At 33.0% G+C, this 14,534-nt stretch overlaps 1 pseudogene; it reads right to left on the bottom strand.

Moving 5' to 3' along the window:
- The window catches only part of LOC144368925 (ATP-binding cassette sub-family A member 13-like), a 398,370-nt pseudogene that overhangs the window by 83,532 nt on the left and 300,304 nt on the right, over window positions 1-14,534 (bottom strand).

Raw genomic sequence — 14,534 nt, 5'->3', positions numbered from 1 at the left:
AATTGATTTTCCTCAGCATTTGAAGTCTATCATATGGCAAAAATAATACTATAAATATTCATACTGTTTCTTAACTGTTTTTTTATAAACAGGAATTTAAACTCTAGGAAAAAAAATATAAATAATGTTGACAGTATATTTCGTGTTGCTTGTTTTAATGAAAATTATTCTAGAACTTCACAAATAGACTTTTATATAAGATTTCTGTATCGTGTTCAAACTTATTTATTTGTTGATAATATTAATCACATTCTTCATATATATTCTATTTCATTAATTGTTGGATAATAAGAGTAAATAGCTAAGGTCTTTCACTTATTTCCTCTCATTCACTTTCTAATTTTCTGAGAGTTTATCGTGAACATTTTCATGCTATGTATTTCACATATAGAATTTGAGGTATATATGACAGCAGAATGCATTTTGATTCATTGTCCACAATTGCAGCACAATTTTTCATTTCTCTGGTTGTACACAATGTAGCATCACACCATATTTGCAGTCATACATGTACCTAGAGTAACAATGTCCATTTCATTCCACCATCTTTCCTGCCCTAATGACCCCTTCCCTCCTCTCTTATCACTTTACCCAAAGTTCCTCCATTTTTCCTATCCCCCCACCCACCCCCGCCAATAATGGATCAGTATCCACTTATCAAAGAGAACATTTGGCCTTTGGTTTTTTAGAATTGGCTTATTTGCTTAGCATGATATTCTCCAACTCCACCCATTTACCTGCAAATACCATAATTTTATTATCTTTTAATGTTGAGTAATACTCTATTGCGTATACATATCACAGTTTATCCACTTATCTATTGAAGGGCATCTAGGTTGCTTCCACAGCTCAGCTATTGTGAATTGAGCTGCTATAAACATTAGTATGTTTGTGTTACTATAGAATGCTGATTTTAAGTCCTTTTGGGTATAGACTAAAGAGTGGGATAGCTGAGTCAAATGGTGGTTCCATTCAAATGCAAAGTTATTGCCTTAAATATACCTTCATATTAACTTCTATTTAAAAGAATATTAATGTATTTATGTATTTTTGTTTTGTTTTTATTTGACAGACTGCCACTGTTTTATCCAAATGCCACTATAAGTATTGTAATTTAAAAGTCATTTTTAACCCAGTTTATGAGTGTTTGAATTTTTAAGCAAAGATAATCACAACATTTATTATAAAGATACATGTTGTTTTGGTATGTGACAACTTGCATTATAATATATTTTTCTGTTCCTTTTCACACATTTTATGTTCTCTCTCTTATACAAAGTGGCTATTTGGGGAATAAGGGAGGGGGGAAAAGTTGGGAAGAACATGTGGTTTAGAGTTGAAAAAAAAAATAAATTGGACTCAAACCCTCCACCAGTCTTTAGAAGTTTGACTTTGGCAAATGGTACAATTCTCCTATTCTTAGGTAAATCGTCAATAAACTTAGGTTGGCATCCTTGTTCCAAGGTCATTAGGATTATGAAATAAGATCAAATACGTAGAGCCCCTAATTAATGCTTTGGTAAATAATATAGAGTCATAGTAAATCATGACCCTTGCGATTAGCATTTATTTGATCCAGGGGCTGCAGATTCCAATGATTTCCAGATCCATCAGTTAACCTGAACATCTCAGAGCTCCAGTAAAGGAATCAATAAAGAGGAGTGGAAACTGACCAACTGGGCAGTATACGTCTTGATCTATGGCAATCCTAATCCAAAATATTAACACTATTATGACAAAATAAAAATGCATGGGATTTGGGGACAGAAGTCTTGTCAATTTGTGAACACTATCATATCAGGAACTTATGAAATACTCTAAACAAAATCAGATCTTTTGCAATAAGTTCTTTTCATTGTACATATTCATTTTCTCAAGTCTGAGAATATGCATTCACAGAAATTAGTAAACTAAACAAGAAAGCAAAAAGAACACTTTTATATAATATAACCTCAGAGAAGAGACAAAATAAACCTTAATATAATAAACGACTGAGTTGATGTGTTTCAATTAAGTAGCAATCAGTTATGAGCTTCATGGGCAGGAAGGTATATTCCAGCTCTCAAAGCAGTTAAAAATTCCATTGTGCTTCTAATTACCTATTTAATTCCTTGAATACCAATGTGCAATTAACATTACAAATAATCAAGGTTAAAAATATAATTAATGCAAGTGTGATTTAGTTATAATTAAACTAATTACACAGATATGTAGCATAATAAGGGACTCTTGGACCATTATGTGGATGCAAATTTATTCTTCCTTTCAAGAGCAGTTATTTGAATTTCATTTTCCAATTATTTTACAAATGATGGAATGGAATAATAAAGGAGAGAGTCAGTCTTCCAGATACGGAAAAATAAACCTGTTTTTTAAAAAATTCTTTTTAAAGTTTAGACTTTTCTGTCCATATGTATTTGTACATAAGGGAGTTAGAAAAATAAAAATAAAATGCTTCCTCAATCAATTAAAAAAAAAAACCTCTTACTTCTTATCTCTATGACAACAAGGAAAAATCCACAACATAACACCAAAGAGAAATTCTATTCCATACAGTGTGCTTCTCTTTTAGAATATTAAGCAGCATGCTGGCTTTATACATATAAATCTCAAATACTCACTCAACAAATAAATTCTGTTTTTGCTCTAGACAATACCTAGTTCTTAAAGTTGTTTTCATATATTGACATAGACTACAAAAGTATAACTGCATTCTCTACTCACAGACCACAGACAGCAGTAAATAGCTATAAACTAGCATTTGGAGTAAAATAGATTTGTTTTCAGATATGCAACTTTTTTCATGTAAGTTAGGAAAAGAGATATTTCTTACATGACAATTACATACCTATTGCTGGACAAACTAGGATATCATTGAGCCTTCATTTAAATATATAAATTATTATTATTTCTAGAATATGAATGAGGAAACAACCAGAGGAAGATGGGGAGAGGAAGGACCAGAGCTATCCTAAAGACAAAACAGATAAGAAATCATAAGATAACGTTTGTGATATTTTCTAATTCTATCAGAACACATCCAGAATTATGTACTTTCAGGGAATGACTAGAAATCAATTGATTATCACACACACACACACACACAAAATAGAAAACAAAAAACAATAAAAAAATATCTTTCCAAACATATCTTGTCTCTTTCCTCTAGGTGACCAAATAAAATACAATTCAAGTATCTTCTCATAAAATTCTTCTAGCTAGTAAATAAAAACAAGAATTAAAATATCACCATTTGGCAATTAATTCACCAAAGCATCAAACAAACAATAAGAACAACAAGAAACATATACTATGTGTTTCTTGATGGACGAGATCATCTGTCCTATTTAGACATGTCAAAGGTTTGAAACTGAGCCAGAATAAATCTCTGGATCCAACTGAACTTTCAAGAAATAGAGAGGATGGAGAAACATGCTAAACTTCATCATGACTATGCACTTGGGCAACTCTCCAAGTCCAATGGCCCAGGTTCTTCAATAGTTAGATCATATGGAAAAATAAAGGATGGCAGGTGGGGGGAATGTGAAGTTTGAGAGGGAGAATTAGAGATCATATCAAATTCTTTTTATAAATAAGCTAATGGTGATATCTTGCAATTGATTCATTATTGGGTGACAGAACCATAGTCATTTGAATGGGAAGAGTGTGGCCCAAACTGGGACATACAGAATGGTTTCCAAGTCAATACTGTCAAAGTTCTACTTTTTTTTTCCTGAATTTTAGTTGCAAGAACATTTGCCTTAATATAATATACTGTCACATTTTAAAATATCAAAATAATGTATATCAATCTTGTTTTTATTTTCAAAAAACTAATTCTCTGTTTTATTGATGTTTTATAATGTGGCATTGTTGTTTTTTTGTTTTGTTTTGTTTTATGCATGGGGGTGGGGATATCAGGGATTGAACTCAGGAGCACTCAACCACTGAGCCACATCCTCATTTCTATTTTGTATTTTATTTAGAGACAGGGTCTCACTGAATTGCTTAGTGCCTCACTTTTGGTGAGGTTGACTTTGAACTCACCATGCAAACTTGTCCTAGCCTCCCAAGTGGCCAGGACTATAGGTATGTGCCACCTCACCTGGATGACTTTTTTTTTTTTTTTACTTCTTAATTTCATTAATTTCAGTTCTGATCTTAATTACTTCCTGTCTTCTACTCTTTGGGAATTAGTTTGTTCTTGCTTTCCTAGTGCCTTGAGATATGACAGATTGTTTATTTTGGATCTGTTTCTGTTTTCATTATTTTATGCAGGCTGAATGTTATAAACTTTCCTCTTAGGACTACTTTCAAAGTGTCCTAGAGATTCTGATATATGATATTTCTGTTGTTTCTCAGAGATTTTTTTTCTCCACTGATTCCTTCTATGATCCATTCACTGTTCAAAAGTGCACTATTCAATATCCATCTGTTAAAATGGTTTCTGATTTTTATCTTGTTATTTATTTCTAACTTCATTCTTTTATGATAACTTCATTGTATTATGATCTGATAAGGTACTAAGATTTGTCTAGGGACTTTTTTTTTTTGTATTTGCTAAGATTTGCTTTGTGTCTTCAAATATGGTCTGCTTTAAAGAAGGTTCCATGTGCCACTGAAAAGAAAGTCAATTCAGTCATTGGTGGATTAAATATTCCACAGATGTTAGGTCCATTTGATTAATAATAAATGAAAATAGATCCCTATCTCTCATCTTGCACAAAAGTCAACTCAAAATCAATCAGAGACCTAGGAATTAGACCAGAAACTTTGCAACTGCAAAAAGAAAACCTGGGAGCAACAATACAACATATAGGTGCTGGCAGCAACTTCCTTGATAAAATTCTTATACCTCAAGAAATAAACCTAGAACCAGTAAAGGGATAACATCAAATTTAAAAAGTTTCTGCACAGCAAAAGAAACAATTACGAGCACGGAAAAAGAGCCTATAGAATGGGGCCTCTTTACCATATATATGTATATAATGTGTGTATGTGTGTGTGTGTGTGTGTGTGTGCGTGTGTGTGTGGTGTGTATCTGCCAGATTATAAACTATAATGTTGGCCCATATAATTGCAATTCAGTACAACCACTTTTTGGAGCTATATGACAAGGGCTCAAGATTAGGAATGGATCCACATAACCCAGATATTTATCAAAAACAGTAATGTTGTGAACAACCAATAAAAAAAAAAAAAATAAACACAGAATTTTCATATGAAAAAAAAAAAAAAAACAACTAAAGTCAGGATAATATAGTGATATCTTCATTCCAGTGTTTACACCTGTGAAGTTCACAATGGCCAAGTTATGGAACCAGCCTAGGTGTCCATTGACAGATGAACAGATAAAATAAATGTGATATATATGTACAGTGAATTTTAATTCAACCATAAAACATGAAATTATGTCACTTGCTAATAATGGATGGAAAAGGTAATATACTCTTTTTTTAAAAAAAAGAGAGGAGAGAGAGAGAGAGAGAGAGAGAGAGAGAGAGAGAGAGAGAGAGAGAGAGAGAATTTTTTTAATATTCATTTTTTAGTTTTTGGCGGACACAACAGCTTTGTTTGTATGTGGTGCTGAGGATCGAGCCCGGGCCGCACACATGCCAGGCCAGCATGCTACCACTTGAGCCACATCCCCAGCCCAAGTAATATACTCTTAATTGAAATAAGCCACATTCAGAAACTCAAGAGTCCAGTGTTTTCTCTTATATGCAAGAGCTATAAAAAAAGGAATTTTAAAAAGGGGATGGGATATTGTTGAAACCTTTTACCTCCTTTGGGACCGCAGCCATTATCTGGTGTTGGCTGAGGTGGCCTCATGGGCTCTTCTAGAGCATTTTCGTATATAATAATAATTATAATAATAAGAGGGTTAAAATAAATAAATAAATGTAAATAAATACATCAAAATCGGATTGCCCTGATGAGAAGTGATGGGAAGGCATTCATGAAGTAACAGTTGTCTTCTGTTTCTTGAGGGTAGTACTGATTATTATATAAGTTTATTCATTGTATAAAATTTATTGAGATGTTCTTTTCAATATGCAAATGATACCTCAAAAATAGTTTTTAAAAAATATTTTCAAAAATATGATAGCAAAAAATTATTGAGTATTTAAAAATATTCTAAATTTTGAGAAAAACCCAAAATTAAAAGTCATATGTCATTATAGAATAATAGCAATGATATCATATATTATGGTTTTATGATCAAGATAAAGCTATACAAAGAAGAAAAAAGTTGAAAAACAAATTTGAAGGATGACTTTTAATAGTTTAAAAAATAAATAGTAAAAAATTAAATTGCTAAGAAATTCATCATATCAGACTTTTCAAAGTAAAAATGTCAGAAGAAGACTTTAAGATTATTTTATAGAAATACAAATATGCAGATATAAAAAGAGAAAAGAAATACAAGTTTCTAATAAGTAAATAAAACTTTTAATAAATAAAATTTATTTTAGAAAGGTAAGGACATAAATAATCATGAATACTGTCTTTATAACAAACATATCAAAAAAGAGCCATAAAATTATTCATGTGTATAAATGCTAAGATGTAAATTTAGAATATTCCTTATAAGAATGTTAATAAAATTGAAAAATAATGATTATTTTAGTTGATGAACAGTATGTACATAATTCTCAAATCATTATATTTAGTAAATAGAAATATAACTATTAAATGAGAAAATGCATTGTCATTTAACATCACTTTGATAATTCTAGAACTGAAATTGGAAGTACTACTGTAGAGATAAAGGAGACAAATATTTCATTAATTACTGACAAGGCCATTGTATTCTAGATAGAATACAAGGAATGACTTTTAAATTTATTTTTAAAAATAAATTATTTACTTTAGTAAGATATACATGTTTTATGGAAGAGAAAAACATAGCATTGTCAAAATGTTAGTTCATTCCAAATTGATCCATAAATGTAACATAAAGTCAATTAAAATTCTATTATAGAATTACAGACACAATATTCTAAATTTCTTCCACTACACACAGAAACTATGAGTAAAGGACTTTTATTTTCTTCATTTCTACATAACTTGTACCTAAAATAAATAGCCACGATAAAAAATACACATCTTTGTGGATGCAAAACAAAACAGAAAGCTAGAAGAAGGATCTAAAAACCACTAATGGTTGAGTATGAGGTTTGAATTTCATGAAGTAGCTACAAATTTGTCCCCTACAAGGTAATGGGGACCAAAAGTCCTTCATAATTGACATGCATTGTAAGGGGACAAAAATCAGGTTCATTATGTGATTACCTGAGTTGGTAAGAGAGCCCAACATCATATTGAAAATGGCTGAGCAAAGGTGTCAGAGGTCAGTAGTAAGTTGCTCACCTTCCAGGCTGGATCAGCAGGGCAGAATTAGAACAAGATACCAGTGAATGGGAACCAGCTCTTTTTCGTATGTAACCATGAGATGAAGACCTAAGTTGTCAATAGAAGGACTGTTTCTATCCTAAAGGTCCATGGAATAAATGCCAGACTGGAGGCGGTATCCAAAAGGGTAGAAAAGGGGCAAAAGCAAAACCCCATAAACTCACTAGCAATGTTAGCTAGAAAACTCCCAAGCCAGAAAAAAAGCTAACCAGAAACAAAAAGCTTAAAGGAAAAGAAAAGAAATAAGAGATGAATTTCCTCCTGATGAAGCAAAATTTATTGGGATGAATAATTAAAAGCAGATATTCAAGGATTTTATGAGGCAAATTTCAAAACATAATTAAATGATGTTCTTAAGATGGTTCAAGTATTTATACAAATCACCATCAAAGATAAGATGGACAAAATATCATAATGAAGTTGTATCTCCTCAAATTATAGCATAAACTTGATGTAATTGTATCCAAAATATTGATTAGCAATCAAATATTGTGACTTTTTATGCAGACTATTATATTCTTAAAATAGTATGCAATAAAAAAGTACCCCAAATATTCCAAGCAATTCTAAAAATGAACTAGGAAAAGGACGAAGTAATTCAATGTACTAGAGGAGCTCAGAATACATCATCCCAAAATATGCTGAATTGGTATATTGGTAATTTCAAGCTGAAATCACCTGAGGAATTGTAACTGCAGAAAGGGCCCTGTGGCCTGTCTTTTCCTACTTGCAACAAGCTATAAAGATGTCTTTCCTGCACCAGGGCAAGAAAGTAGCTTGTATAATCAAAGACTGGACATTGGGATTGTAACAAGCCTGAATAAATAAACTTACGGCTGCAACTCTAATCTTCCACTAGGTTTTACAATCCCAAGGGCCTCTTAGTGAATCCCTAGAATTTAACTACTCTCAGCCAGAGATCCTTTTTGTCCTGTCATTCATTCACAAATTTATCATTCTTTGTCTAAAATGCACAAAGGCATTTTCTTGGCCATTTCTTTAGACTTCTCACTTTTCTGAAGATCCCTATGAACACACAAAATTAATAAAACTTGTCTTCTTTTCTCTTGTTGATCTTCCTTGTATTGATATGGTTCCTGTACTCAAAGAACCCATGTAAGAACTAAGGAAGAAAAGAGCAGAGATCTGTTCCTCCCCTACAGTAGGATGCTTCATAAAACGAAAGAACTTGAAGCCAAATATTAAATATCAGATTTTGGTACACAATAGAACTGCTTCCAATTGGTGGACAAGGATATGTTTTTGAGAAAACATTTTAGATACCAATTATATAGGGAAAAATCAAATTATATTTCTACTATATTAGAAATACATATTTCAACTATACTATAAACACATGAGTATAAGAAAAATATCTTTGGAAAATAAAATATGGAGAAAAGTCTTATGACCTCAAAAAGAGAAGAATTTCTTAATATTCAAGAGCAATAAATAACACAGAAAAGAAAACAAATGGACTAAACTGAAACAGAGAATTTATATATGTACCTTTTAAGCAAAAATTAGAACACAAGATACCACTATAAAGGAATATTTAAAACATGCAAAACGTATCAGGCATGGTAAGGCACACCTGTAATTCCAGCAGCTTGGGAGGCTGAGGCAGAAGGAATTTGAGTTCAAAGCCAGCCTCAGCAACTTAGTTAGGCCCTAAGCAACTTAGTGAAACTCTGTCTCAAAATAAAAAACATAAAATGTTCTGGAGATGTGCTCAGTGGTTAAGTGACCCTGAGTTCAATCCCTGGTAAGAAAAGAAAAGAAAAGAAAAGAAAAGAAAAGAAGAGAAGAGAAGAGAAGAGAAGAGAAGAGAAGAGAAGAGAAGAGAAGAGAAGAGAAGAGAAGAAAAAAGAAAAAAGAAAGAAAGGAAAAAGAAAGAAAGAAAGAAAGAAAGAAAGAAAGAAAGAAAGAAAGAAAGAAAGAAAGAAAGAAAGAAAGAAAGAAAGGAAGAAAGAAAAAGAAAGAAGAAAAAATCAGGGAAAACATACAAAAGATTATATTTCAGCAGAGTATATAACAAATTCCTATATTTATAAGTAACAAAAAAGTTACAATACACACAAAAGGTTGAGGGATATAATTGCAAATGATAGAAAGGAAAGGTATGTAACAAATATATACAAGAAAGGTACTCGAGTTCAGACAGAATCAATGAAGTGCAAATAAAAGGGAGATTTCATGCCCATCAATTTGAAAAACTTAAACTTATAATCATAGAAGAAGACTATAAAATGTATAAGTGAAATGAAACAATCTTTTAAATTTTATCTGAATTGGAAGCATGTATATGTCTTTCTACATAAACAACCACACTTATACACACATAAACAGACACAGAGAAAACATATAAAATTAGTTGTATGGTTCTTTAAATTAAACTGACAGGAGATACGCAAATATCAGTAATGGATTTTAGGAAAAAATTTTCATTCTCCTGACACAACACAGGCAGACAATGAATATTTGTTGATTTGAAGAAGTAGCTAATTGATGGGTGATTATATTTCTGAACCTTTTTTTATTCAATTACTACATCTGAAGCCATAAAAAAGTTAAAAATCTAAAGCACATTTTCTCAAATCTATGTAGAAATGATTCTCTGATCCCCAGCACACCCTATGAAATCAAATAACTTCATGATAACTTGGTGGATAGTCATATAATGACCTTCAGAGAATGCACAGAAAACAGGTCTTTCATTTCATAATTTCATAGAAATTGAAATGTATCATTAAATTACAGAGAGTTTGCTATAGTAGGAAAATAAAAAGATCTATGCCCGGGGCCTTGCAACACAGTATTGAAAACAGACTAGGATATGGGGACATGCACAGGGGGTGCACATGGGTTGCTTGTGGAGAAGGAACAACTAGAAAACAGCTGTGAAGCTAAAAGTATTAAGAGTTTAGTCTGGTATTGAACCAAGTTTCCTATTAAGTCAAATTTATAACAGGAATCAAGTAGCAAATCCAGCCTCAGAAAAGTGGGGAGCAAGTAATCTCCCTTTGTAGAAGAGAGAAAACCACAAATGTTAGTCCTGATTATAGCTCAGGAAAGAGGAGGACATGCTGCCACCACATATAGGCAGAAAGAGGAGCAAAGTCCTCAGGTCTCAGAGGAAAAGCTCCAAATTGAGCACAGATTTCATAAGGAATTACAGAATGAGGTGGTGGAGACATTGAAAGATTTATCCATAGAAGCAAGAAGAATCAACCCTTGGCTATTTTCTGCTCACCTGAGTTACATACAGACATCTCAACTGCAATCTGGTGCCTCTCAGAGATGTCTGCCCTCAGCTTCTTTGTGACAATACCTTCCTGATCCTTTGCTCTGGCTATCAGGTTGAGCTCCATTCACATTATGGACACCCTTATCCTTTTGGAGAAGTGGTGATTTGAAGATAAATTTGGAGGAAAATTGTGCTTTCAAACTTTATTCCACAGGGCAGAAAGAATGTGGGGTTTCTCTGGGCTTGATTATTTCCTGCTTAGGCAGCACAGCAAAATAATTAAATCTTGATCTTACCCCATGGGAGTCCTAACAACAGCATGTCCTGAACTTGGAGGAATTTCACCATTCAAAACTTTGAATGTAGTGCTCTTCCCAGCTCCATTCACTCCTAAGAGTCCAAAGCACTAAGGGAAAAATGAAGTTAAATAAAATAGGTTAAAAATAATGATAATGACATTATACATTTTCTCTGAGTCAACTTTGAATTGACATTATTGATATGTGATATTTGTACATTTTAAAGAATCACACATTGTAAAGCATTTTATGGTTTACACAATACTTTCAAGATCATCACAGCATTTAAATAGTATAAAAACTATAGCATTCACTTATAGACAAGTAAATTCATATATGGAAAACTTAAAAGAATGAGAAGTAAATGCTAACTATCCCAAATTATGCAGAGATGACAGTCTTTGAAAGTCATATCTTTGTAGAAATAATTATGCTCTTGATATTCATTTCTGTATATTCCAAAATGCTTTTTTTTTAAAAAAATTTCATTTTTCACTCTCCATATGTACATTGCTTGTAGCTGTATACCTTCCTTGAAGAGTACTGAAGAGGTTACAAATTCGTTCCTAGCTCAAAGCAAATCCTGACACTCAGAAGATGACCCTTAGTTTTATGCTCTTAACACTCATCAACTTATTTCTTGGTCCAATCCTATCATATATTCCATGTAAAAATTGGCCTCCTGGTTCTTTTTTCTAGATGTAGTCTTGTGCTTCCAGGTATATACTCTGCTTGAGAATTCAACATGGCGCCTGAGAATATGATTCTTGCCCATCTCCTTCCCAGACAGTTTTTGAATGAGTAGGTGATTCTATCTATTTTCATATACTGGCTTCCTGGCTTCTGGGATCTTAGAAAGTGACTACTTATGGATTTCTGTCAGCATGCCACACCTAGCTATCACAGTACTCTACATCAGGCCTCTGAATGCCACTGTCTGAATTGCCACTTGCTTTAATAACCACATTTCTCCCAATTACCCATATCAGAAATATGGTTTTATCTCAGTCCAGGCCTGTCCCATGTCATTGATGTCAGTCAGGCCATAGCTGGGTGCTCCAAGGCATACCACCACCAGGCCAACCAGATGGTATCTCTGTTTTAAGGCTTAGCCATAAAGCTACCTTTGAAATAAAGCTCTCCCCCTGCAATTGTCCTTCTACTTTCCTTGTACATTCTTTAAGATGTAAAGCACTATAGACAGTACCACTCATACATCTTCTAATCCTATCCTGCCTTGGGACAAAGCTTATGCTGTTGTGTAATACTGTGTTTATGATCTTTGGTTTCCTATCCAGTTGGTTATTCCTAAAGGGACAGGTTCATACCTCAGTCATTTCTATTTTCTGAAGGCTTTTACAAATTACTTCCCATCTGAGTGACTAAACTGTGATGCTCATAAAAGCTTAGCATATAAAACTTATAACAATTCGCAACTTGAATGTCTCCAAAAGCCTACATGTTGAAGGTTTGGTCTCTATTCCTTGGTGCTACTGGGAAGAGGTGCAGTCTGTTAGGAGGTAGGGCCTAGTGGATAGTGTCAGGTCATTGAAGGTGTGCCCTTGAAGAGGATATTTGGACCCTGTTCCCTTCTATTCCTCCTTCTTTTGCACCTGGCCATGAGTTGAATGATCTTTCTTCTCTATGAGCTCCTGCCATGATGTAATAAGCCAACACAAGCCCAAAGTTAGGAGCCAATGAGTCACACACTGAAATCTATGGAACTGTGAGCCCAAATAAACATCCCCTCTCTTATAAGTTTATTATCTCCCCTGTTTTATTGCAGTACCAAAAAGTTGACTAACACAAAAGTAAAATTTATATGGCATCTCATATCAGATAAATAAGTCATCATTCTTATGAATATTTTCAAGTTTTTCACTTACTCCTTAGCTTAAACCTACCATAGAGCCGTAGCAGCAAATTAATATTGATTTTAATTAATTTCAAAACAAGGGTGAAAAATGTTCAAATAAAATAGGTTAGACTGCAGAGCCAGTCTTAAAGCAGTAGAAAGAACAGCTATAAGTAAACACATCCTTACCATTTTTCTACCAGAAATCATAGTCTTTGGTATAAGGATACTCCCAGAATGCTTTAGGCTGTTCTCTTTGCCTTTTTACCCCTCAGAATACTCATATCTGAAATGTCTATTCTCCTCTCAAAGGCAGGGAATGGGTGCCAATCAGATAACAATATAGCCTACTTTGAAATTCTCAGGAGCTTGGAACAATATGCATGCAAGGTGCTCTTTTATTTTTAACAGTTAATTAAAGGTAATCATTTCCAGAATTGATTTCCCTTTATGCATTAAGTACAAATCAGGGACAATTTATATGGCTTCTGTCAGTTCTGATTAAAGATTTCTCCTAGAATTAATGCCATAGCCATGAAAAAAATTCCCAGCTCTTGCAATGGTGTATGAAAAATATTCTTTGGTTTTCTAGAGTAGCATTTTATTAGTTGGGCTTAACTGTACACTTAAAAAGTATTGAAGTCAAAATGAGAGTAAAAAAGCAGTTTCCTTTATTAACTATAATATACTTTCACTTAATAAAATGATATCCCAGAGCTGGGGGTGGAGCTCAGTGGTACAGGGCTTGCTTAAATGTGTGAGGCACTGGGTTCGATTCTCAGTACCACATAATGATAAATAAATTAAAGGTACTGTGTCTATCTACAACTAATTTTTAAAAAAGACATACCATAGTCCAAACCATACTGAAAACTACTGAGTAACATAAAATTTAAAAAATTATGAAATAAAACAAATGTTATCAATCAACAGTGATTTCACTATGGAAAGAGCCAATGGATCCTCTTTTTGGTTTTTCTCCTATGACTGTGAAAATTCTTGAAATGTAAAGGTTGAATATAGCCATGATTTCAGCTATTCTGAGAACATCACAAACAGGTCAGCAGTTTGAATTATACAGGTTCACAACAGAAAAGGATAAAAAAAGAGAAGCTTTGCTACCTCTCCTCTTGATATGCCTAAACTAATATCTTGCACAGCCATAGTCTTCTTAAAAAAGCTTCCATAACATTTACTGAGGCTGTTTAACACAAGGATGTCTCCACTGGTCCTTCCTTCAAGCACCCTCATTTGCTCCTTTTCAACATCTATATCCTTGGAAGACTTGACTGTGCCTTGGAGAGAAGAATGACCCCTGGAAAGATAAAGTCAGAGTCAATTCACACTTAGGAAATTATACTGGGATATTCTATAAGAGAGATTATGAAAACAAGAGAAAACACCTTCATATATCTATATCACCTTCAACCAAAACACCTTAATCTTGACATCCTGCTTACTGATTCTCAGCAAGAGTTAATTTCATTCCTTAATTTGAAGGAAATATACATGCTACTAAAAGATACCGAAATAGATTGATACTCAACTAGAAATAGTTTTTAATTTTATGAATAATAAAGTAAATCCAGACCTTACTAAATTCAAAAAAATGCTATCAAACTATATCAACTTTTATAGGAAATAGCTCATTTAATAAAATAAATTATTAAAACATCCAAATACTATAAGTTTATAGTTTAAGTTGGATTGCATATAA

This window comes from Ictidomys tridecemlineatus, chromosome 12, assembly GCF_052094955.1.
Source record: "Ictidomys tridecemlineatus isolate mIctTri1 chromosome 12, mIctTri1.hap1, whole genome shotgun sequence".
NCBI classification, from domain to species: Eukaryota; Metazoa; Chordata; class Mammalia; order Rodentia; family Sciuridae; genus Ictidomys; species Ictidomys tridecemlineatus.
The sequence above is the reverse complement of the archived record's forward strand: the minus strand, read 5'-3'. Positions and strand labels throughout refer to the sequence as shown.